General features: G+C 42.6%; 1 protein-coding gene across 1 annotated transcript in view; it reads right to left on the reverse strand.

The window, feature by feature from the left end:
* LOC138642123 (collagen alpha-1(VI) chain-like) overlaps positions 1-26,228 on the reverse strand; it is a 181,884-nt gene that overhangs the window by 21,051 nt on the left and 134,605 nt on the right. The window lies entirely within an intron of this gene.

Here is a 26,228-nt window from a genome sequence, read left to right on the forward strand (position 1 = left end):
CAATTTGTTTTATTTTACCAAGGGTAACAGGAGAAATTGGACCCAAAAAGTTGTTGTCCAATTTGTCCTGAGTACGCTGATACCCCATATGTGGCAGTAAACCACTGTTTGGGCGCATGGGAGAGCTCGGAAGGGAAGGAGCGCTATTTGACTTTTCAATGCAAAATTGACAGGAATTGAGATGGGACGCCATGTTGCGTTTGGAGAGCCACTGATGTGCCTAAACATTGAAACCCCCCACAAGTGACACCATTTTGGAAAGTAGACCCCCTAAGGAACTTATCTGGATGTGTGGTGAGCACTTTGACCCACCAAGTGCTTCACAGAAGTTTATAATGCAGAACCGTAAAAATAAAAAATCATATTTTTTCACAAAAATTATATTTTTGCCCCCAATTTTTTATTTTTCCAAGGGTAAGAGAAGAAATTGGACCTCAAAAGTTGTTGTCCAATTTGTCCTGAGTACGCTGATACCCCATATGTGGCAGTAAACCACTGTTTGGGCGCATGGGAGAGCTCGGAAGGGAAGGAGCGCAGTTTGACTTTTCAATGCAAAATTGACAGAAATTGAGATGGGACGCCATGTTGCGTTTGGAGAGCCACTGATGTGCCTAAACATTGAAACCCCCCACAAGTGACACCATTTTGGAAAGTAGACCCCCTAAGGAACTTATCTAGAGGTGTGGTGAGCACTTTGACCCACCAAGTGCTTCACAGAAGTTTATAATGCAGAACCGTAAAAATAAAAAATCATATTTTTTCACAAAAATTATATTTTTGCCCCCAATTTTTTATTTTTCCAAGGGTAAGAGAAGAAATTGGACCTCAAAAGTTGTTGTCCAATTTGTCCCGAGTACGCTGATACCCCATATGTGGCAGTAAACCACTGTTTGGGCGCATGGGAGAGCTCGGAAGGGAAGGAGCGCCGTTTGACTTTTCAATGCAAAATTGACAGGAATTGAGATGGGACGCCATGTTGCGTTTGGAGAGCCACTGATGTGCCTAAACATTGAAACCCCCCACAAGTGACACCATTTTGGAAAGTAGACCCCCTAAGGAACTTATCTGGATGTGTGGTGAGCACTTTGACCCACCAAGGGCTTCACAGAAGTTTATAATGCAGAGCCATAAAAATAAAACAAAATTTTTTTCCCACAAAAATTATTTTTTAGCCCCCAGTTTTGTATTTTCCCTAGGGTAACAGGAGAAATTGGACCCCAAAAGTTGTTGTCCAATTTGTCCTCAGTACGCTGATACCCCATATGTGGGGGGGAACCACCGTTTGGGCGCATGGGAGGGCTCGGAAGGGAAGGAGCGCCATTTGGAATGCAGACTTAGATGGAATGGTCTGCAGGCGTCACATTGCGTTTGCAGAGCCCCTAATGTACCTAAACAGTAGAAACCCCCCACAAGTGACACCATTTTGGAAAGTAGACCCCCTAAGGAACTCATCTTGATGTGTTGTGAGAGCTTTGAACCCCCAAGTATTTCACTACAGTTTATAACGCAGAGCCATGCAAATAAAAAATATTTTTTTTTCCACAAAAATTATATTTTAGCCCCCAGTTTTGTATTTTTCCAAGGTTAGCAGGAGAAATTGGACCCTAAATGTTGTTGTCCAATTTGTCCTGAGTACGCTGATACCCGATATGTGGGGGGGAACCACCGTTTGGGCGCATGGGAGGGCTCGGAAGGGAAGGAGCATCATTTGGAATGCAGACTTAGATGGATTGGTCTGCAGGCGTCACATTGCGTTTGCAGAGCCCCTAATGTACCTAAACAGTAGAAACCCCCCACAAGTGACCCCATATTGGAAACTAGACCTCTCAATGAACTTATCTAGATGTGTTGTGAGAACTTTGAACCCCCAAGTGTTTCACTACAGTTTATAACGCAGAGCCGTGAAAATAAAAAATCTTTTTGTTTTCCCACAAAAATTATTTTTAGCCCCCAGTTTTGTATTTTCCCAAGGGTAACAGGAGAAATTGGTCCACAAAAGTTGTTGTCCAATTTGTCCTGAGTACGCTGATACCCCATATGTTGGGGTAAACCCCTGTTTGGGCACACAGGAGAGCTCGGAAGGGAAGGAGCACTGTTTTACTTTTTCAACGCAGAATTGGCTGGAATTGAGATCGAACGCCATGTCGTGTTTGGAGAGCCCCTGATGTGCCGAAACAGTGGAAACCCCCCAATTATAACTGAAACCCTAATCTAAACACACCCCTAACCCTAATTCCAATGGTAACCCTAACTACACCTCTAACCCTGACACACCCCTAACCCTAATCCCAACCCTATTCCCAACTGTAAATGTAATCTAAACCCTAACCCTAACTTTAGCCCCAACCCTAACTGTAGCCCCAACCCTAACCCTAACCCTAACCCTAGCCCTAACCCTAGCCCTAACCCTAGCCCTAACCCTAGCCCTAACCCTAGCCCTAGCCCTAACCCTAGCCCTAACCCTAGCCCTAACCCTAACCCTAGCCCTAGCCCTAACCCTAGCCCTAACCCTAGCCCTAGCCCTAACCCTAGCCCTAACCCTAGCCCTAACCCTAGCCCTAATGGGAAAATGGAAATAAATACATTTTTTTTTATTTTTCCCTAACTAAGGGGGTGATGAAGGGGGGTTTGATTTACTTTTATAGCGAGTTTTTTAGCGGATTTTTATGATTGGCAGCCGTCACACACTGAAAGACCCTTTTTATTGCAAAAAATATTTTTTGCAATACCACATTTTGAGAGCTATAATTTTTCCATATTTAGGTCCACAGAGTCATGTGAGGTCTTGTTTTTTGCGGGACGAGTTGACGTTTTTATTGAAAACATTTTTGGGCACATGACATTTTTTGATCGCTTTTTATTCCGATTTTTGTGAGGAAGAATGACCAAAAGCCAGCTATTCATTAATTTCTATTGGGGGAGGCGTTTATACCGTTCCGCGTTTGGTAAAATTGATAAATTAGTTTTATTCTTCGGGTCAGTACGATTACAGCGATACCTCATTTATATCATTTTTTTATGGTTTGGCGCATTTATACGATAAAAACTATTTTACAGAAAAAATAATTATTTTTGCATCGCTTTATTCTCAGGACTATAACTTTTTTATTTTTTTGCTGATGATGCTGTATGGCGGCTCTTTTTTTGCGGGACAATATGACGCTTTCAGCGGTACCATGGTTATTTATATCTGTCCTTTTGATCGCGTGTTATTCCACTTTTTGTTCGGCGGTATGATAATAAAGCGTTGTTTTTTGCCTCGTTTTTTTTTTTTTCTTACGGTGTTTACTGAAGGGGTTAACTAGTGGGACAGTTTTATAGGTCGGGTCGTTACGGACGCGGCGATACTAAATATGTGTACTTTTATTGGTTTTTTTTTATATTTAGATGAAGAAATGTATTTACGGGAATAATATTTTTTTTTTTTTTCATTATTTTGGAATATTTTTTTTTATTTTTTTTACACATTTGGAAATTTTTTTTTTAACTTTTTTACTTTGTCCCAGGGGGGGACATCACAGATCAGTGATCTGACAGTTTGCACAGCACTCTGTCAGATCACTGATCTGACATGCAGCGCTGCAGGCTTCACAGTGCCTGCTCTGAGCAGGCTCTGTGAAGCCACCTCCCTCCCTGCAGGACCCGGATCCGCGGCCATCTTGGATCCGGGGCTGGAGGGAGCAGGGAGGGAGGTGAGACCCTCGCAGCAACGCGATCACATCGCGTTGCTCCGGGGGTCTCAGGGAAGCCCGCAGGGAGCCCCCTCCCTGCGCGGTGCTTCCCTGCACCGCCGGCACATCGCGATCATCTTTGATCGCGGTGTGCCAGGGGTTAATGTGCCAGGGGCGGTCCGTGACCGCTCCTGGCACATAGTGCCGGATGTCAGCTGCGATAAGCAGCTGACACCCGGCCGCGATCGGCCGCGCTCCCCCCGTGAGCGCGGCCGATCGGCTATGACGTACTATCCCGTCCAGGGTCAGATAAGCCCAGGGCACCTCGACGGGATAGTACGTCTAAGGTCACAGAGGGGTTAAGGTACTTGTGTAAGGCCGTATAAAAAATTTGTCTCCTAAAACCAAATCCTGCAATACAATGAAGCATGGGATATCACGTTTTTTCCTTAAGCAAATCCACAGAGAATCCAAGCAAGTCTACAGAGAATCCACTGTGTATTTGTTCTGTTATATCATTCATAGCCTAATACAGAATCTGAAGGAACACACTTCCATATACCTTTTTTATTAAATCTATTGCCTCATAGATTGCTATAAGACAGTAAGTAGCTATGGTAATATGATATAGTAGCACCACTCCATTCTGGTTAAAGGGACACTGTCACCTGAATTTGGAGGGAACAATCTTCAGCCATGGAGGCGGGGTTTTCGGGTCTTTGATTCACCCTTTCCTTACCCGCTGGCTGCATGCTGGCTGCAATATTGGATTGAAGTTCATTCTCTGTCCTCCATAGTACATGCCTGCGCAAGGCAAGATTGCACCTTGTACAGGCATGTACTATGGAGGACAGAGAATGAACTTCAATCCAATATTGCAGCCAGCATGCAGCCGGCGGGTAAGGAAAGGGTGAATCAAAAACACAAAAACCCCGCCTCCATGGCTGAAGATTGTTCCCTCCAAATTCAGGTGACAGTGTCCCTTTAACAAGGGGAGTCCCAATGGTCTGTGGTGTTCAGATTTTGTAAAAGAGATAGCACAAGGCCATTAGATGCATTCAATCAATACGTTTATCAAAGTACCGTTTCAACTTTTTTCTTTTTTATCTTAGGCTATGTATTCACAGAGACTTTTTTTTGCTGAATTTTGGAGCACAAATGTCAAGGTTTTGCGGAGTTTTGAGAATTGGGGGAGGATTTGGGGAGTTTTTGCTTAGATTTTGCTCAGTTTCTGCTTGATAAACTCCTAGAAAAACTCTGCGAGCACATATTCTGAGGATATCTGCACACGTCTTTTTCAGGCAGAATCCGGCCTGAAGACAACTGAAAGTGTAAAGCAAAAGTGTCCCATAAAATGACCATAATGCACAGCAATGTCAAAATGACAATGCGCACATGATCCAACCTATGTCACTCCTTTTAACCGTTTCAGGACTAAGAAACCCTGGAGTGGTAAAAATATGCTCATTCTTCAGCTGGCTTCCATCATCCATTGTGTGAGCTGACAGCCGCCGGTGATGGAGCCTCTACAATAATGACCAGAAAGCCGACAGAGGAGAACAAACTGCTGGCATTTTCCTCAATGTATATGTATAGAAATTAGCACGATATTTCCAAATATAAGTAATGCATTTATTTTATGTTCAGTGACATGTCTGTATTAGGAAAAGGGACAACATTTTTTCCACAAGTCTTTGTTCATGTGTTGTGAATTTGCTTTTTGGCTCCCTCTAGTGGTTACTAGTTTTTTGACTCTGGTTTTTCTGTCTTTCCTTTTATCCGCACCTGGGTCGTTAGTTAGGGGCGTTGCTTTATAAGCTCCCTGGACACTCAGTTCTATGCCTGGCAACGTAGTTATCAGAGCTAATCTGCTGTGCTCTTGTCTACTGATCCTGGTCCGGTTATTCAGCTAAGTCATTTACTTTGCTTTTTGCTATTTGTTTTTGGTTTTGTATTTTTGTCCAGCTTGTTCCTAATCTGTATCCTGACTTTTGCTGGAAGCTCTAGGGCGCTGGTGTTCTCCCCCCGGACCGTTAGACGGTTCGGGGGTTCTTGAATTTCCAGTGTGGATTTTTGATAGGGTTTTTTGTTGACCATATAAGTTACCTTTCTATATTCTGCTATTAGTTAGCGGGCCTCTCTGTGCTAAACCTGGTTCATTTCTGTGTTTGTCATTTCCTCTTACCTCACCGTTATTATTTGTGGGGGGCTTCTATCCTGCTTTGGGGTCCCTTTCTCTGGAGGCAAGAGAGGTCTTTGTTTTCCTCTACTAGGGGTATTTAGATTCTCCGGCTGGCGCGAGTCATCTAGGATCAACGTAGGTATGACCCCCGGCTACTTCTAGTGTTGGCGTTAGGAGTAGATATATGGTCAACCCAGTTACCACTGCCCTATGAGCTGGATTTTTGTATCTTGCAGACTTCCACGTTCCTCTGAGACCCTCGCCATTGGGGTCATAATAGTTTGCCAGGCCTATATTAAATGTTTAATGCATTGCAAAAGAGGGATTATAAGAAAGAAGATTCTGAGTTTTTTTTTTTCTCCTCTCTCATTTTTTTTTTTTTTTTTTCTTCATCCCCTTTACCTCAGAGTGGCTTATGCTTGCTGCAGACATGAATGTCCAGACCTTGATTACAAGTGTGGACCAGCTGGCTACTCGTGTGCAGGGCATACAAGATTATGTTATCAGAAGTCCTGGGTCAGAACCTAAGATACCGATTCCTGAACTGTTTTCCGGAGACAGGTTTAAGTTTAGGAATTTCAAGAATAATTGTAAATTGTTTTTGTCCCTGAGACCCTGTTCATCTGGAGACTCCGCTCAGCAAGTAAAAATTGTTATTTCGTTCTTACGGGGTGACCCTCAAGATTGGGCTTTTTCGCTGGCGCCAGGAGATCCGGCATTGGCTGATATTGATGCGTTTTTTCTGGCGCTCGGTTTACTTTATGAGGAACCCAATCTTGAGATTCAGGCAGAAAAGGCCCTGCTGGCTATGTCTCAGGGGCAGGACGAGGCTGAAGTGTATTGCCAAAAATTTCGGAAATGGTCCGTGCTGACACATTGGAACGACTGTGCACTGGCCGCTAATTTTAGAAATGGTCTTTCTGATGCCATTAAAGATGTTATGGTGGGTTTTCCCATTCCCACAGGTCTGAATGATGCTATGGCACTGGCTATTCAAATTGACCGGCGATTGCGGGAGCGCAAGACCGCAAATTCCCTCATGGTGTTGTCTGAACAGACACCTAATTCGGTGCAATGTGATAGAAAAACCGCAAATTCCCTCATGGTGTTGTCTGAACAGACACCTGATTTAATGCAATGTGATAGAATCCTGACCAGAAATGAGCGGAAAATTCATAGACGCCGGAATGGCTTGTGCTACTACTGTGGTGATTCTACACATGTTATCTCAGCATGCTCTAAACGTATAGCTAAGGTTGTTGGTCCGGTCACCGCTGGAAATTTGCAACCTAAATTTATTCTGTCTGTAACTTTGATTTGCTCACTGTCGTCTTATCCTGTCATGGCGTTTGTAGATTCAGGTGCTGCCCTGAGTCTTATGGATCTGTCATTTGCTAAGCGCTGTGGTTTTACTCTTGAACCATTAGAAAATCCTATTCCTCTTAGGGGTATTGATGCTACGCCATTGGCAGCAAATAAACCGCAGTATTGGACACAGGTTACCATGTGCATGACTCCTGAACACCGCGAGGTGATACGTTTTCTTGTTTTACATAAAATGCATGATTTGGTTGTTTTAGGGCTGCCATGGTTACAGACCCATAATCCCGTCCTGGACTGGAAGGCTATGTCAGTTTCTAGTTGGGGCTGTCGTGGTATTCATGGGGATATCCTGCCTGTGTCTATTGCTTCTTCTACGCCTTCGGAAGTTCCGGAGTATTTGTCTGATTATCAGGATGTCTTTAGCGAGTCCAGGTCCAGTGCATTGCCTCCTCATAGGGACTGTGACTGTGCTATAGATTTGATTCCAGGCAGTAAATTTCCTAAGGGAAGACTCTTTAATCTGTCGGTACCTGAACATACCGCTATGCGTTCGTATATCAAGGAGTCTTTGGAGAAAGGACATATTCGTCCGTCTTCTTCCCCTCTTGGTGCAGGATTCTTTTTTGTGGCTAAAAAGGACGGATCTTTGAGGCCTTGTATTGATTATCGGCTTTTAAATAAGATCACTGTCAAATTTCAGTATCCTCTGCCGCTGTTGTCTGACTTGTTTGCCCGAATTAAAGGTGCCAAGTGGTTCACCAAGATAGACCTTCGTGGTGCGTACAACCTTGTGCGCATTAAGCAAGGTGATGAATGGAAAACCGCATTCAATACGCCCGAAGGTCATTTTGAGTACTTGGTGATGCCTTTTGGGCTCTCCAATGCGCCTTCAGTTTTTCAGTCCTTTATGCATGACATTTTCCGGAAGTATCTGGATAAATTTTTGATCGTTTATCTGGATGATATTTTGGTTTTTTCTGATGATTGGGACTCGCATGTGGAGCAGGTCAGGTTGGTCTTTAAAATTTTGCGTGAAAATTCTTTGTTTGTCAAAGGCTCAAAGTGTCTCTTTGGTGTACAGAAGGTTCCCTTTTTGGGGTTTATTTTTTCCCCTTCTGCTGTGGAGATGGACCCGGTCAAGGTCCGAGCTATTCTTGATTGGACTCAGCCCTCGTCAGTTAAGAGTCTTCAGAAGTTCTTGGGTTTCGCTAACTTCTACCGTCGTTTTATCGCTAATTTTTCTAGCGTTGTGAAACCTTTGACGGATATGACCAAGAAGGGCTCCGATGTAGCTAACTGGGCTCCTGCTGCCGTGGAGGCTTTCCAGGAGTTGAAACGCCGGTTTACTTCGGCGCCTGTTTTGTGCCAGCCCGATGTCTCACTTCCCTTTCAGGTTGAGGTGGATGCTTCGGAGATTGGAGCAGGGGCCGTTTTGTCGCAGAGAGGCCCTGGTTGCTCTGTTATGAAACCTTGTGCCTTTTTCTCTAGGAAGTTTTCGCCTGCCGAGCGAAATTATGATGTGGGCAATCGGGAGTTGTTGGCCATGAAGTGGGCATTTGAGGAGTGGCGTCATTGGCTCGAGGGTGCTAAGCATCGTGTGGTGGTCTTGACTGATCACAAAAATCTGATGTATCTCGAGTCTGCTAAACGCCTTAATCCGAGACAGGCCCGCTGGTCATTGTTTTTCTCCCGCTTTGATTTTGTTGTCTCGTATTTACCAGGTTCAAAGAATGTGAAGGCCGATGCTCTTTCTAGGAGCTTTGTGCCTGATGCTCCTGGAGTCGCTGATCCTGTTGGTATTCTTAAGGATGGAGTTATCTTATCAGCTATTTCTCCGGATCTGCGACGTGTGTTGCAGAGATTTCAAGCTGATAGGCCTGAGTCTTGTCCACCTGACAGACTGTTTGTTCCGGATAAGTGGACCAGCAGAGTCATTTCCGAGGTTCATTCCTCGGTGTTGGCAGGTCACCCGGGAATTTTTGGCACCAGAGATCTGGTGGCCAGGTCCTTTTGGTGGCCTTCTTTGTCAAGGGATGTGCGGTCATTTGTGCAGTCCTGTGGGACTTGTGCTAGAGCTAAGCCTTGCTGTTCTCGTGCCAGCGGGTTGCTCTTGCCCTTGCTTGTTCCGAAGAGACCTTGGACACATATCTCCATGGATTTCATTTCTGATCTTCCGCTATCTCAGGGCATGTCTGTTATCTGGGTGATATGTGATCGCTTCTCCAAGATGGTCCATTTGGTTCCTTTGCCTAAGCTGCCTTCCTCTTCCGATCTGGTTCCTGTGTTTTTCCAGAACGTGGTTCGTTTGCACGGCATCCCTGAGAATATTGTGTCAGATAGAGGATCCCAGTTCGTTTCCAGGTTCTGGCGATCCTTTTGTAGTAGGATGGGCATTGATTTGTCGTTTTCCTCTGCTTTCCATCCTCAGACTAATGGACAGACGGAGCGAACCAATCAGACTTTGGAGGCTTATTTGAGGTGTTTTGTCTCTGCTGATCAGGACGATTGGGTGACATTCTTGCCGTTGGCTGAGTTTGCCCTTAATAATCGGGCTAGTTCCGCCACCTTGGTTTCGCCTTTTTTCTGCAACACTGGTTTCCATCCTCGCTTTTCTTCAGGTCATGTGGAGTCTTCTGACTGTCCTGGGGTGGATTCTGTGGTGGATAGGTTGCAGCGGATCTGGAATCATGTGGTGGACAACTTGAAGTTGTCACAGGAGAGGGCTCAGCGCTTTGCCAACCGCCGCCGCGGTGTGGGTCCCCGACTACGCGTTGGGGATTTGGTATGGCTTTCTTCCCGCTTTGTTCCTATGAAGGTCTCCTCTCCCAAATTTAAACCTCGTTTTATTGGTCCTTACAAGATATTGGAAATCCTTAATCCTGTATCTTTTCGTCTGGATCTTCCTGTGTCGTTTGCTATTCACAATGTATTTCATAGGTCCTTGTTGCGGCGGTACGTTGTGCCTGTAGTTCCTTCTGCTGAGCCTCCTGCTCCGGTGTTGGTTGAGGGCGAGTTGGAGTACGTGGTGGAGAAGATCTTGGATTCTCGCCTCTCCAGGCGAAGACTTCAGTACCTGGTCAAGTGGAAGGGCTATGGTCAGGAGGATAATTCCTGGGTGGTCGCCTCTGATGTTCATGCGGCCGATTTAGTTCGTGCCTTTCATGCCGCTCATCCTGATCGCCCTGGTGGTCGTGGTGAGGGTTCGGTGACCCCTCACTAAGGGGGGGGTACTGTTGTGAATTTGCTTTTTGGCTCCCTCTAGTGGTTACTAGTTTTTTGACTCTGGTTTTTCTGTCTTTCCTTTTATCCGCACCTGGGTCGTTAGTTAGGGGCGTTGCTTTATAAGCTCCCTGGACACTCAGTTCTATGCCTGGCAACGTAGTTATCAGAGCTAATCTGCTGTGCTCTTGTCTACTGATCCTGGTCCGGTTATTCAGCTAAGTCATTTACTTTGCTTTTTGCTATTTGTTTTTGGTTTTGTATTTTTGTCCAGCTTGTTCCTAATCTGTATCCTGACTTTTGCTGGAAGCTCTAGGGCGCTGGTGTTCTCCCCCCGGACCGTTAGACGGTTCGGGGGTTCTTGAATTTCCAGTGTGGATTTTTGATAGGGTTTTTTGTTGACCATATAAGTTACCTTTCTATATTCTGCTATTAGTTAGCGGGCCTCTCTGTGCTAAACCTGGTTCATTTCTGTGTTTGTCATTTCCTCTTACCTCACCGTTATTATTTGTGGGGGGCTTCTATCCTGCTTTGGGGTCCCTTTCTCTGGAGGCAAGAGAGGTCTTTGTTTTCCTCTACTAGGGGTATTTAGATTCTCCGGCTGGCGCGAGTCATCTAGGATCAACGTAGGTATGACCCCCGGCTACTTCTAGTGTTGGCGTTAGGAGTAGATATATGGTCAACCCAGTTACCACTGCCCTATGAGCTGGATTTTTGTATCTTGCAGACTTCCACGTTCCTCTGAGACCCTCGCCATTGGGGTCATAACATTCATGGTCACGTTTATGTCACAGACACAGACACTGTGCACCACCAAAAAACAGCATACCCAGAGTGATGTATGGTGAAGGCAGCATTATAATTTGGGGTTGTTTTTGGCAACTGGAACTGGGGCTTTAATCATGGTAGTGGCTTCTGCTAAAAATCTCAAGATTAAGAAGAATTTCATATTTCAGCTTGACAAGGTTATTGACATCTAAATCAACAAAAGAATGGCTATGCCAGAAGAAGATCAAAGTTTGCGCCCAGGCCTGAATCCAATTGAAAATCTGTGGGTTGACCTTAAGAGGGTGCTGAACAGAGGAGATGTATTACAATTAGAGATGAGCAAATTTGTTCGGGTCCCTGCTTATTCGGCAAGCTATAGTGCTCCATGCATGGGTTGTGAATGTCACACAGCCTCGACACGCAGCTGCGGAGCCGAACAGCTGATTATCGGAGCTCTCCAGGAAGCCGGGTTCCCTCTGCAGCTTATTCGGTAAGCGCTATAGCCAGGACCTGAGCAAATTCGCTCATCTTTAACCCATTACTTGCCAAATTAGAAATTTTCATTTCACGGATTTTTCAGAAAAGGGCGTCCCAATATTCAATTAAAAATGACAATGACATGATTTCCTATTTTGAAAACATCCATTTTACAAACACAACACAAAAAAATGGACCTAATTATAAAAATTATAAAATCTTAGTTGCTAGAAGTAAAAGATTAGGCGTCCCAAGAAAAGGACATTAGTACAGTAGATAATGGGCTAATTACAATCTGACAGATTTTGAGCACCACTGCGAGGAAGAGTGAGCAGAGATTGCCAGTCCTAGATCTCCAGTACATTTCAACTCCTATCCTAAAAGACTGAAAGCTGTTATGTATTCAAAGAGTACTGTGACAAAGTATTAGTTTACGGGTGTGTATATTTATGCCATCACCTTATTTTAGATATTTCTATTTCTTTTTACATCTGAAAAGATTTCAGTTTGTTTTTCAATTGAATTGTACAGAATATGGGTGACAAAAAAGTTGGGAAAAAGTTTTGAAAATATTTTTCTTTGTATGATTTTTTTACATTACAAAAACTTGGCATTTTATTATTTTATCAAGGATGTGTAGATTTTATATGTCGAAGGTATTTGATATTATACCGTACAACAGCTTCAGGCTTGAGGCTTCAGACTCAAGGACTAAAGGAAACCATATTCACATCTGTAAAGAACTGATTAAGGGACAGGAAACAAGGAATTCTTGTAAATGATATACACTCTTAATGGACTAAAGTTAGCATTTGTAAACCACATGGATCAGTATTAGGCCCAATCCTTATTTAAATCTTTATTAAAGGGGATCTGTCAGCAGGTTTTTGCTACCTCATCTGAGAGAATCATGCTATAGGAAAAGAGACCCTGATTCCAATAATGTATCACTTAGTTTACTCGTGCAGCAGGTGTGACATAATCAGAGTTCTTAGGTGCATGTACTAGAGCTCAGAAAGCTAATCCCACTCACACCAGTCTCTGTATGTTCATAGTCTATTCACAGTGAGCTACTTATCATAGGAGGGTGTGTGATCACACTAGGTCTCACATACTGTTGTAGTCCAGGCAATAACAATCACCAGCTGATAAAATCTTCATTATAAGTAAACAACAGCACACAGCTTGGTAAGTAACACATAATTGAATTATGTGTTTTAACCCATACTTTATGCTGTCCTAAGATTAAATAGCAAAAACCTGCTGACAGTTTCCCTTTAATGGCTTTATAGATGGAATTGAAAGAAAAGTGTCAGTCTATCCCGATGACACAAAATTTTGTAAGATAATATGCTACTGAGCTAGACTGTATAATATTAGAAAAATAACTTGATATGATGTTTTCGCATGGGCTTAAAAATATGGCAGATGAAGTGTAATGTTGATAAATGTAAAGTAATGCACCACGACTGCAGAAATCATATTATTGTATGTACTTGAAATGAAAATCTACTTAGGACTACAGATCCGGAGGACTTGGATATTCTGGTTACAAATAACCTAAGCAGCAGCGGCAAAAGCCAATAAGATCTTAAGTGTATAAGATGAACGTGGCTGTGATCCCAATATAATATCACCTCTCTATTAACCCCCTAGTGACGGAGTCAATTTTGACATTAATGACCAGGCCACATTTTTAAAATCTGACCAGTGTCACTTTATGTGGTAATAGCTAATGCTGCAACGTGTCACAGTGATTCTGAGACTTTTTTGTGTGACACATTGTACTTTATGTTAGTGGTGAATTTATGTGTATATAATTTGCGTTTATTTGTGAAAATTTCAGAATTTGGGCGAAAAGTTTGAAAAATTAGCAATTTTCAAATTTTCAATTTTTACATCTTTAAATCAGTTAGTCATGCTGCACAAAATAATCCATAAACAACATTTCCCATGTGTCTACTTTTAATATGCATCATTTTTCAACCATCATTTTATTTTGTTAGAATGTTATAAGGGTTTCTCATTTATCAAGAAATTTAGAAAACCTGTTTCTTTAGGGACCTGTTCAGATTTACATAGACTTTGAGGGGCTTATATATATTGGAAACGCCTCAAAAGTGACACCATTTTAAAAACTGCACCCATGAAATACTTCAAAACTGCTGTCAGGAATTTTTTTTAACCCTTTAGCTGCTACACAGCAATTAATGCAATGTGGAGTGAAAACATTTGTTTCCTCTAAAATGGCACGAGAAAATGGACCATACAATGGTTTACCCAGTTTCTTCTGAGTGCGCTGATACCCCACATGTGGCGAGAAACCTCTTTTTGACAAATGGCAGGGCTTGGAAGAGAAGGAGCACCATTTGAATTTTGGAACACAAATTTGGTTGAAATTGATTGCCGGCGCCATTTTGAATTTGCAGGGCTCCTGAGGTGCCAAAATAGCATAAACCGCGCACAATCAACCCCAATTTAGAAACTACTGCCTCAAGGATTTTATCTAGGAGTATAGTAAACATTTTGGACTCACGGGTACTATACAGAATTTGATAATGTTAGGTCATCGTATTGAAAATTTTCATTTTTTTTCACAAAAATGTTGCTTTAGCTACAAGTTTTTCACTTTTGTAAGAAGTAATACGAAAAAGTGGACAATACAGTTTGCTACCAACTTTCTTCGGAGCTTGGCGATACAGTCAAAAAGTTCTGCTTGGATGCACAATTGGGCTCGGAAGGGAAGAAGCGACATTTGGTATTTGGAATGTAAATTTGGCTAGAATAGATTGCAGACAAGATGTTTCATTTCCAGAGCACCTGAAGTACTAAAACAGCAGAAACTCCCATAAGTGGTGCCATCAAGGAATTCATCTAGGGGTGTTGAGCTTGTTGAACCCGTAGGTGCTTCACAGAACTTTTTAAAATGTGCACGTGAAAACAAAAATTATGTTTTTCTGTTAAAATATTGATTTGTCCTCCAAAATGACTCCATTTTTAAAACTAGACTCCGCAAGGAATTCATCTAGGGGTGTTCTGAGTGTTTTTAACCCACAGGTGATTCATGAAACTTTATAACATTTAGATGTGGAAACAAAAAATTTCATTTTTTTGACTAAAATACTGATTTAGCACCAAATTTTAATTTAAGCAGGGGATAATAGGAGAAAATGGACCTCATAATTTATTATGCATATTTTACCGAACATGGCAGTACCTCGTATGTTGTTGTACACTACAGTTTGCGCACATGGCAGGGATCGGATGGGAAGGAGCGCTACTTGGCTTTCAGAACACAGATTCTGTTTGAATAAATTGTGGGCTCTCTTAGCTGAGCACCTGAGGTGCCAAAACAGCAGAACCCGCCCCCTCCCATCATTGACCCCATATTGGAAACTTCACTTCTTAAGGATTTCATCTAGGTGAAGTGAGTATTTGAGCCCACAGGTGCATCACAGAATTTTATAACATTGGGATGTGGAAATATAACATTTTAGTAGTAAAATTATAATTTTTTTTATTAGCTGCAAATTTGTCAGTTACACAAGGGTTTTTGATGAAACTGGCCCCCTCAATTCATTGCACAATTTCTCCCGAATTTGGTGATGCCTTACATTTCATCAGAAACTACTGTTTCGCTGCACATCAGGGCTAAGAAGGAAGGAGCGATATTTGGTTTTTGGAGCACAGATTTTGCTAGAATAGTTTGCAGATGACATTTGCAGAGCCCCATACATGCCAGAACAGCAGAAACCCCCCAAAGTAAGTAAACCCATTGTAGAAATTGCACATCTCAATGAATTAATCTACGGCTGCAGTGGCAAATTTGTACCATCCAAACCAGGCTTTTCTTCTGGAGAATTGCAAATCTGCCAGTCTAGTGCCCATACATTGTGTCCCCATACAGTGTAGAGCCAACATATATTGTAACACCCCCATACATTGTGCCCATCTTTTGCTGCTGGTGATATGATCCCTGTAAATTGTTAACTGGGTTCATGTGGTCACTTACTACGGTTAAGTTAGAGTGTGGCATTTGGATTTGGGAGCACAGATTTCACTGGAGCCATGTTGCTTTTCCAGAGTCTTTCAGTAAAAGGCTGCCGTCACACTATCAGTATTTGGTCAGTATTTTACATCAGTATTTGTAAGCCAAAACCAGGAGTGGGTGATAATACAGAAGTGGTGCATATGTTTCTATTATACTTTTCCTCTAATTGTTCCACTCCTGGTTTTGGCTTACAAATACTGATGTAAAATACTGACCAAATTCTGATAGTGGGACGGCAGCCTAAGGTTGAGATCACATTCTTCTGTGCTATGCTGAGCCCTTACCTCTTAATTTCCATGGGAATCCCACAAAAATGCAATTCAGATGAAAACTCTAATGAAACTACTCACTATAGTGAGGCAGATGGAGACACTTTGGACTCTGTTTGCCACCTGTTCCGGTGGTATCCATTTTTTTACATGTCCACAGAATGTTGGTCAACTACACTTGTGTTCTAAAAATATGTCTAAAATTATGGAACACTGCCGAAACAGAGACCAAACGGAGTCCAAAGTAACTCCATCTGCCTGATAAGTAAGTGGATCCGTCGTGGGCTTCATCTGAATCACATTTTTCGAGATTTAAACAGAAACCCCAACATAAGAGCTCAGCAGAGAGCATAGGATAAATGTGAACCGAGCCTTACTTTTTGGGAATTCGAATGAACAAATAGACAGTAGTAGAAAAATAGTTGTCATTTTTATTTTTGCGCTGTTCATCGCGCGGTATATGTGATAAGACAGGTTTATTCTTCGGGTCGGTACGATTACAGCTATAAGAGATTTATATTTTTTTAACATTTTGCTAATATATAAAAGATAAAAGGCTTTTTCTGAAAAAAAAATGTTCGTTGCCATATTCTGAGAGATACAACTTTTTTATTTCTTGGCAAATAGAGCTGAACATTTTTTGGCACCATTTTGGGGTACATAAAGCCATTTGATCACTTTTTATTCAGATTTTTTAGATGGAGAATGAATAAAAAACCAGCAATTCAGTTTTTTTTCTATTATTTGTGCGGTTCACTGTGAAAAGTGTTAAGACCAATTTGTTCAGGGGCGTTAATATCACTGGTGCAGCCACACTGGGGCCTTGCAGGCAGGGGTGTACTGCCCACAGCAGCAGCCCATGCAGTTGCTATGGGGCCAACCATTAAAGGGGCCCAGTGCTGCTTGACACCGGGCCCCCCTCTCTCCAGCCTGTAATCCTTCTGATACCAAGAATCGGGGAGAGGTCGCTATGCTGAGTTCTTCCACTGAAAAAGGGGGCGTGTCATGCAGAAAGAGAGATGCTGGCCAATGAATAATTTCCCAGCCAGACTGGTGAGAGCGCTCACAGGCTGCTGTTTCTGACTTCCTGCATGGCATGTCCCAATGGTAAGTGTTCATCTGTAGAGTTCATCTGAGGCCAGACTGGTATGGAAGAATCAGCACTCACCCAGACTAGTCCTTCCTTATTTGCATATAACCAGTCTTATTTTAAACTTGCTTTTTAAGAGAGAAGTTTATCTGACACATAGAAGCCTTGCATTTCATATGCCAGTTTTAATTATGGTTATTCAAGAGCAAGATGCGCACTCCTATAAAAATGTTTATCCTCTTAATATATTATAGTCATCATATTATTTAGCACTGTGTACTTATAATTTCTTATTTTGCCCTTCTACCCAGCTAATTCTTCTCTTTTCCTTTAGATTTATGACATCATGTGATTAAAAACTGATTATCTGAATCCTTCTAAGCTCTATGTTGAAACAGGAGGTCAAGAAGCAGGGAATGATTTCTGCAGGTAGAAGACTTCCTGTTTCTACATAGAACTAATGGAAAAAAGAAGAATTTACTGGCTAAAAAAGCAAAATTAGCAATTGTTTGTACACAGTGCTAAATAACATGATGATTGCAATATATTTAGATGATAAAAACATTGATGGTAGTGCTTTTTTAATGAATGAGGAACATTATATCACTGGCGTGTGTGTCCGAACACCTCACCAGAAATTTTACTCCAATCGATGACTGGGCGGATATTTCTGGCGTAAGTTATGCAACAACTTTTGATTGGATGGGATATAACATACCCCGTTCTCACACAGCTCTGCCCACTTTGGTAGAGCTGGCCAAAACTGTTGTGAAAAACTAAAAGCTGATTTTTTTTTCTGCAACTTCATGTTGTGCAAAAAAATTGCGACATTTGGATGTATTTTACACCAGTATTCTGATGAAAATACCTTCATGAATCACAGGCTTTGTTTTAAGACTAGGCTTATTTAAAGTAATAGTGGCACATTATTTAAGGTACCTTCACACTCAGCGACGCTGCAGCGATACCGACAACGATGTCGATCGCTGCAGCGTCGCTGTTTGGTCGCTGGAGAGCTGTCACACAGACAGCTCTCCAGCGACCAACGATCCCGAGGTACCGGGGTAACCAGGGTAAACATCGGGTTACTAAGCACAGGGCCGCGCTTAGTAACCCGATGTTTACCCTGGTTACCAGCGTAAAAGTAAAAAAAACAAACACTACATACTTACCTACCGCTGTCTGTCCCCGGCGCTCAGCTTCTCTGCACTCCTCCTGCACTGGCTGTGAGCACAGCGTCCGGAAAGCAGAGCGGTGACGTCACCGCTCTGCTTTCCGGCTGACCGACGCTCACAGCCAGTGCAGGAGGAGTGCAGAGAAGCAGAGCGCCGGGGACAGACAGCGGTAGGTAAGTATGTAGTGTTTGTTTTTTTTACTTTTACGCTGGTAACCAGGGTAAACATCGGGTTACTAAGCGCGGCCCTGCGCTTAGTAACCCGATATTTACCCTGGTTACCAGTGAAGACATCACTGGATCGGTGTCACACACGCCGATCCAGCGATGTCCGCGGGAGATCCAGCGACGAAATAAAGTTCTGGACTTTGTTCAGCGACCAACGATCTCCCAGCAGGGGACTGATCGTTGGTCGCTGTCACACAGAACGATTTCCTTAACGATATCGTTGCTACGTCACAAAAAGCAACGATATCGTTAACGATATCGTTATGTGTGAAGGTACTTTTAGTGTAGGGGAGCTGTTAGGTTCCCTGTAAGAATTTTATGTATAGTAGAAAAGGTTTATTTCATCACATTCCTATTCCGAGATTTGTGTTTAAAAGAGCAAAGTAAATCTACTTGGATAAGAACACTGTAAGTTTTATGTGTGATCCGGATTCAGTTTCTTATATAGACTAATTACTTTAACCCCTTCGCGCCAGCCGCCGTACTAGTACTGCGCTGCCGGCACTGCATAAGTGCCAGCAGCAGTACTAGTACGGCGCACCGATCACCGCGGTCTCGCGCTGAGCGCCGCGGTGATCGGGTGCGGGTGTCAGCTGTATATGACAGCTGACACCCCGCAGCAATGCCCACGATCGGCGCTATCGCCGATCGCGGGCATTTAACCCCTCTGATGCCGCTGTCAGTAGTGACAGCGGCATAGAGGGGGATCGCGCAGGGACGGGGGCTCCCTGCGCTCTCCCACCGGAGCAACGCAATGAGATCGCGTTGCTCCGGTGACCCGGAAGGAGTCCCCGGATCCAAGATGGCCGCCGGACTCCTTCCGGGTCATGAAGTGACCTGGCTAGCCGGCGCCTGCTAAGAGCAGGCGCTGGAAAGCCAGCTAAGCTGCCTGTCAGATCGTTGATCTGACAGTGTGCTATGCACAGTGTCAGATCAACGATCTGATCTAATACAGAGATGTCCCACCCTGGGACAATGTTAGAAAGTAAAAAAAAAAAAAATAGAATGTGTAAAAAAAAATTTTTAAAAAATCCCCAAATTAAAAAAAAAAAAACATTTCCCAATAAATACATTTATTTATGTAAAAAAAAAAAAAAACCAATAAATGTACACATATTTGGTATCGCCGCGTCCGTAACGACCCGCTCTATAAAACTATCACACTAGTTAACCCCTTCAGTGAACACCGCAAAAAAAAAAAAAAAAAACAAGGCAAAAAACAACGCTTTATTATCATACAGGCGAACAAAAAGTAGAATAACACGCGATCAAAACGACGGATATAAATAACCATGGTACCGCTGAAAACGTCATCTTGTCCCGCAAAAAAAAAGCTGCCATACAGCATCATCAGCAGAAAAATAAAAAAGTTATAGCTCTCAGAATAATGCGATGCAAAAACAATTATTTTTTTTATATAAAATAGTTTTTATTGTGTAAAAGCGCCAAAACATAAAAAAATTACATAAATGAGGTATCGCTGTAATCGTACTGACCCGAAGAATAAAACTGCTTTATCCATTTTACCACACGTGGAACGGTATAAACGCCCCCCCTAAAAGAAATTCAGGAATTGCTGGTTTTTGTTCATTCCGCCTCCCAAAAATCGGAATAAAAAGCGATCAAAAAATGTCATCTGCCCGAAAATGTTACCAATAAAAACATCAACTCGTCCCACAAAAAACAAGACCTCATATGACTCTGTGGGCCAAAATATGGATAAATTGTAGCTCTCAAAATGTGGTGATGCAAAAACTATTTTTTGCAATAAAAAGCGTCTTTTAGTGTGTGACAGCTGCCAATCATAAAAATCCGCCAAAAAAACGCTATAAAAGTAAATCAAACCCCCCTTCATCACCCCCTTAGTTAGGGAAAAATAATAAAATGTAAAAAAATGTATTTATTTCCATTTTCCCATTAGGGCTAGGGTTAGGGCTAGGGTTAGGGCTAGGGTTAGGGCTAGGGTTAGGGTTAGGGTTAGGGCTAGGGCTAGGGTTAGGGTTAGGGTTGGGGTTAGGGTTTCAGTTATAATTGGGGGTTTCCACTGTTTAGGCACATCAGGGGCTCTCCAAACGCGACATGGCGTCCGATCTCAATTCCAGCCAATTCTGCTTTGAAAAAGTAAAACAGGGATCCTTCCCTTCCGAGTTTTCCTGTGTGCCCAAACAGTGGTTCCCCCCAACATATGGGGTATCAGCGTTCTCAGGACAAGTTGGACAACAACTTTTGGGGTCCAATTTGTCCTGTTACCCTTGGGAAAATAAAAGCATAGGGGATAAAATATCATTTTCGTGGAAAAAATTTTTTTTTTATTTTCACCGCTCTGCGTTATAAACTGTAGTGAAACACTTGTTGGTTAAAAGCTCTAACAACACATCTAGATAAGTTCCTTGGGGGGTCTAGTTTCCAATATGGGGTCACTTGTGGGGGGTTTCTACTGTTTAGGTACATCAGGGGCTCTGCAAATGCAACATGACGCCTGCAGACCAATCCATCTAAGTCTGCATTTCAAATGGCGCTCCTTCCCTTCCGAGCTCTGCCGTGCACCCAAACAGTGGTTCCCCCCAACATATGGGGTATCAGCGTTCTCAGGACAAGTTGGACAACAACTTTTGGGGTCCAATTTGTCCTGTTACCCTTGGGAAAATGAAAGCATAGGGGATAAAATATCATTTTCGTGGAAAAAAATATATTTTTTATTTTCACGGCTCTGCGTTATAAACTGTAGTGAAACACTTGTTGGTTCAAAGCTCTCACAACACATCTAGATAAGTTCCTTGGGGGGTCTAGTTTCCAATATGGGGTCACTTGTGGGTAGTTTCTACTGTTTAGGTACATCAGGGGCTCTGCAAATGCAACATGACACCTGCAGTCCATTCCATCTAAGTCTGCATTTCAAACGGTGCTCCTTCCCTTCCGAGCTCTGCCATGCACTCAAACGGTGGTTCCCCCCCACATGTGGGGTATCAGCGTACTCAGGACAAATTGGACAATAACATTTGTGGTCCACTATCTCCTGTTACCCTTGGGAGAAAAAAAAATTGCGGGCTAAAACATCATTTTGTGGAAAGAAAAAATGATTTTTTAATTTTCACAATGCTACATTCTAAACTTTAGTGAAACAATTGGGGGTTAAAAGTGCTCACCACACATCTAGATAAGTTCCTTAGGGGGTCTTCTTTCCAAAATGGGGTCACTTGTGGGGGGTTTCCACTGTTAAGGCACGTCAGGGGCTCTCCAAATGCGACATGGCGTCCGATCTCAATTCCAGCCAATTTTGCATTGAAAAGTCAAATGGCGCTCCTTCCCTTCCGAGCTCTGCCATGCGCTCAAACAGTGGTTTATCCCTATATATGAAGTATCGACGTACTCAGGACAAATTGCAAAACAACTTTTGGGGTCCAATTTATCCTTTTACCCTTGGGAAAATAAAAAATTTGGGGCAAAAAGATCATTTTTTGTGAAAATTAAATATAATTTTTTTTTTACGGCTCTACATTATAAACTTCTGTGAAGCACTTGGAGGTTCAAAGTGCTCACCACACATCTAGATTAGTTCCTTAGGGGGTCTACTTTCCAAAATGGTGTCACTTGTGGGGGTTTCCACTGTTTAGGCACATCAGGGGCTCTCCAATCGTGACATGGGCTCCGATCTCAATTCCAGCAAATCTCGCATTGAAAAGTCAAATGGCGCTCCTTCCCTTCCGAGCTCTGCCATGTGCCCAAACAGTGGTTTACCCCCACATATGGGGTATTAGCGTACTCAGGACAAATTGTACAACGTCTTTTGTGGTCCAATTTCTCCTGTTACCCTTGGTAAAATGAAACAAATTGGACCTGAAGTAAAAATTTTGTGAAAAAAAAGTTAAATGTTCAATTTTTTTAAACATTCAAAAAATTCCTTTGAAGCACCTGAAGGGTTAATAAACTTTTTGAATGTGGTTTTGAGTACCTTGAGGGGTGCAGTTTTTAGAATGGTGTCACTTTTGGGCATTTTCTGTCATATAGACCCCTCAAAGTCACTTCAAGTGTGAGGTGGTCCGTAAAAAAATGGTTTTGTAAATTTTGTTGCAAAAATGAGAAATCGCTGGTCAACTTTTAACCCTTATAACGTCCTAACAAAAAAAAATTATGTTTCCAAAATTGTGCTGATGTAAAGCAGACATGTGGGAAATGTTGTTTATTAACTATATTATGTGATATAACTCTCTAATTTAAGGGCATAAAAACTAAGAGTTTGAAAATTGCTAAATTTTCATAATTTCCGACAAATTTTTGTTTTTTTCACAAATAAATGCAAGTCGTATCGAAGAAGTTTTACCACTATCATGAAGTACAATATGTCACGAGAAAACAATGTCAGAATCACCAGGATCCGTTGAAGCGTTTCAGAGTTATGACCTCATAAAGTGACAGTGGTCAGAATTGTAAAAATTGGCCCTGTCACTTAGGTGAAAACAGGCTTTGGGGTGAAGGGGTTAATCTTGCATGCAGTCTAGAAATTTCTACACTATGACAAAATGAATGATACTCATTAATTTAACAACAGAACTTGGAAAAGTAATTGGAGAAGGTACATATTAAAAGTATCAAAAGTATTGTATTAAAAAGGCTAATAAAGACAAATATTGTAAATAAAATATTTGTGAATATTTGGCCTGCATTATTATTTTTATTGTGCAAAATTCCATACTAGAGTTTCTCTATTCTTTAAAATGTATTCATGTTGACATTCTCATAAGGATCGTCATTAGAGAGATTTTTTCTGAACTTTACATTTGTAGAATATACATGGGCTGCAGTGTTCGGTCAGAGAGGAGTCCGAATGCTGATGGGCAATGATGGTAAGCAATGGCACTGTATGTCGTCTACTGTAAGGTGGAAAGGAATGGTTGTCCAACTGCCCATGTGCTGTTTTCTCCATTATATCCTGCATGAGATATAAAAATACTTTTATCTGCTGATATGGCTTTTCGCCATCTTAGGCTGGTTTCACATTTGCGGTTGCATCCGCAGCGTTTATGCCGCATACTTCCGCATGTGTCATCTTTTCCTATCTTTAACATTAGGAACGCAGTTACATGCGATTCGATGCTTTCTGCGTTTGACAACACATGCGTCGTTTCATTGTCTGCGGCTTGGCACGGTAAATGCTACATGTTGCAATTTCAGAGGCGTGAATTTGAAACGTATGCGTATGCCTCCAATACCATCCCTGAACTCCCTGACCCCACTACTTTAATCGCCCCTTCTCCTGCAACCCCTGCATCGTCTTCAGCCAGCCAGGCCTCACAGTTACATGCCCCCCAGTGCATCCTGAACTCACTATTTCTGACACTTGACCTGGTGAGTATAGATCTGCCTTGTATAGCCTCCATTTTCGCTTCAGTCAATGTAATCTATTTCACACAAACTGAAGAGACGATGGAGGTCATACAAGGCATATCTATACTCACCTGGACAGGTGTCAGAAATAATGAATTCATGATGCTGGGTTTTTTGCATCTTGAAATCATTATTTCTGACACCAGAATATAGGTGAGTATAGATCTGCTTTGTATTATACCTCCATCTTCTCCTCAGTCTGCATGCAATAGATAAAATAAAGAAGAGATGCAGGACGTAATGACGTCAACTACCATACACTGACATGATAAGTGGTTTTTAGAGGAAAGACATAGGAGATTCGGTACAGGTATCAAAACACGTTGTTTATTAACAACAAACATTAGTAACATTTAAAACATGACTGGTACAGACCCAAACCCAACAGAAAATTTTACACAATATCATCTTGCCATGCCACATGTCCGATGTCAGAAACAAAGTAGGCAGCAAATTGGTCCCGCATGTGGCCAACTTCAACAGTTGACCACAGAGGGTGATGCTGGTAATCTGGCAATAGGTTTGCAACTAGTTCATCCAGTTAAATGTTGGGTCACTCCTTAGCCATTATGTAATTGTGGAGAACCACAAAGGCTTTGACAACCTCATCGACTGTCTCCATTTTTAGATTAATGGCTGTCCCAAGAATGCACCATTTTGAGACAAGAATCCCAAAGGTACAGTCAACAGTTCTTCGGGCCCTGGTCAGTCTGTAGTTATAAATCCTTTTAGTGTGGTTCAAGTCCCAGCTGGAATATGGCTTCAGTAGGTTTTCACACATCTGAAAGGCTTTATCCCCAACCATAACAAATGGCATCGGTGGGCCTTGAGTATAGGGGAGAGGTCATGGCAGGGGAAAATTAAAATATTTGCCATACAAACATCCATCCATATCTGAGTTCTTGAAAGTCTGGGAGTCATTACCACGGCCAAAAGCTCCAATGTCCACGGCGATAAAGCAAGAAACAGCTTTATACTTAAATCCAGGTTGAAATAAAAGCTCTCCATGCGAAGATCCATCGTTACACAGGATACAGTAGCAAGCTGTGAAGATTTCAGCTGTCCAAGGGTTTATATAAAGATATCCCATAACACACGCCCACTCTTGTCCCATTGGCAGTGTCTGTTTATCTACATTTTTCTCCTGTAAAATTTTCCACCATGGACACAAAAAACGCAAACACATGAAAATAGCATGAAAAAGCATGTAAACGCTGCGTTTTCTTGACCGCATGCGTAAGCTTATGCGTCTAAAAAACGCTGTGTTTGAACGCGTTTGCATGCGGTTTATCGTACATTTAACGTTGCGGCATAAACGCTGCAGATTCTATGGCAAATGTGAAACTAGCCTTACTTGTTTAAAATGTCCCAGCACTTGAGCATTTAGTACTTCTCTGTCTTTCTGTTGTGTACAGTAGATACGGGAACACTCAAGTTGTGTTTGTGCAATCATCGGTGGTCCAAGCATTCAGACTTCTGCCTATCAAGCATTTATGATATGTTTATATCCTATGGATATTAATCTTGTTAGCAGGGCCGTATTTAGAGTTTCTGCTGCCCTAGGCACTTTTAGTGCTGCCTCCCCCTTTGGTGAGTATGACACTATCGCCATAGACTTTGGCAAAAATCGCTGATGTGAAAGTCGCCTTTTGCAGCAGATCCGACAGTTTTTCCGCATCTGCCGCGTAATGGATCACTTAGGGCAACACTGCGTTCGGCCTCATTCATTCCCTATGGGACTTACAGACATGTGCGGCACTTGCGGTTTTGCCGCCATCCGGCAAATGCGGTACTTGCAGCAATGAGAAAAAACACTACTAGCAGTGTTTTATGTATCATCGTAAGTGCAAAACCGCAATTGCCGCACATGTTCGCAAGTAGCCATCACTACCTGTCCCTGCACCTTGCTAGCTCATCCCTATCCAACCCTCCCTGACCTATAACTACACTATAAAGCTTCAGAAAAGCAATTTATTAACTGACATATTCCTATGATAATGAGGGCTCTAGGCTACGGCGTAGACTGGGACGGGCAGTGTCCGGGTCTCCATCCTCTCTGTGCACACCCTCAGTCCCTGCCTCACTGCCTGTGCACAGACCTCCCTCCACCGGACCCGGTAATCGCCGCTCGCAGTAGGATACCAGCAGAGGTGTATCTAGGGTTTCTGGCACCCGGGGAAAGAATTCATTTTGGTGCCCCCCCTCCGCCAAGGACATATGTGATTTGCACACTCAGTCATGTGCCCACGAGCTCCTCTCCCTAATGCTCTCAATGTTCAGTGAAAAACTAAGAGAAGCAGAAGAGAAGCTCGATGTCACAGGACCATAAGAGTATGTGTCCACGTTCAGGATTGCATCAGGATTTGGTCAGGATTTTTCATCAGTATTTGT

The sequence above is a fragment of the Ranitomeya imitator genome, chromosome 6, assembly GCF_032444005.1.
Source record: "Ranitomeya imitator isolate aRanImi1 chromosome 6, aRanImi1.pri, whole genome shotgun sequence".
Lineage (NCBI taxonomy): Eukaryota > Metazoa > Chordata > Amphibia > Anura > Dendrobatidae > Ranitomeya > Ranitomeya imitator.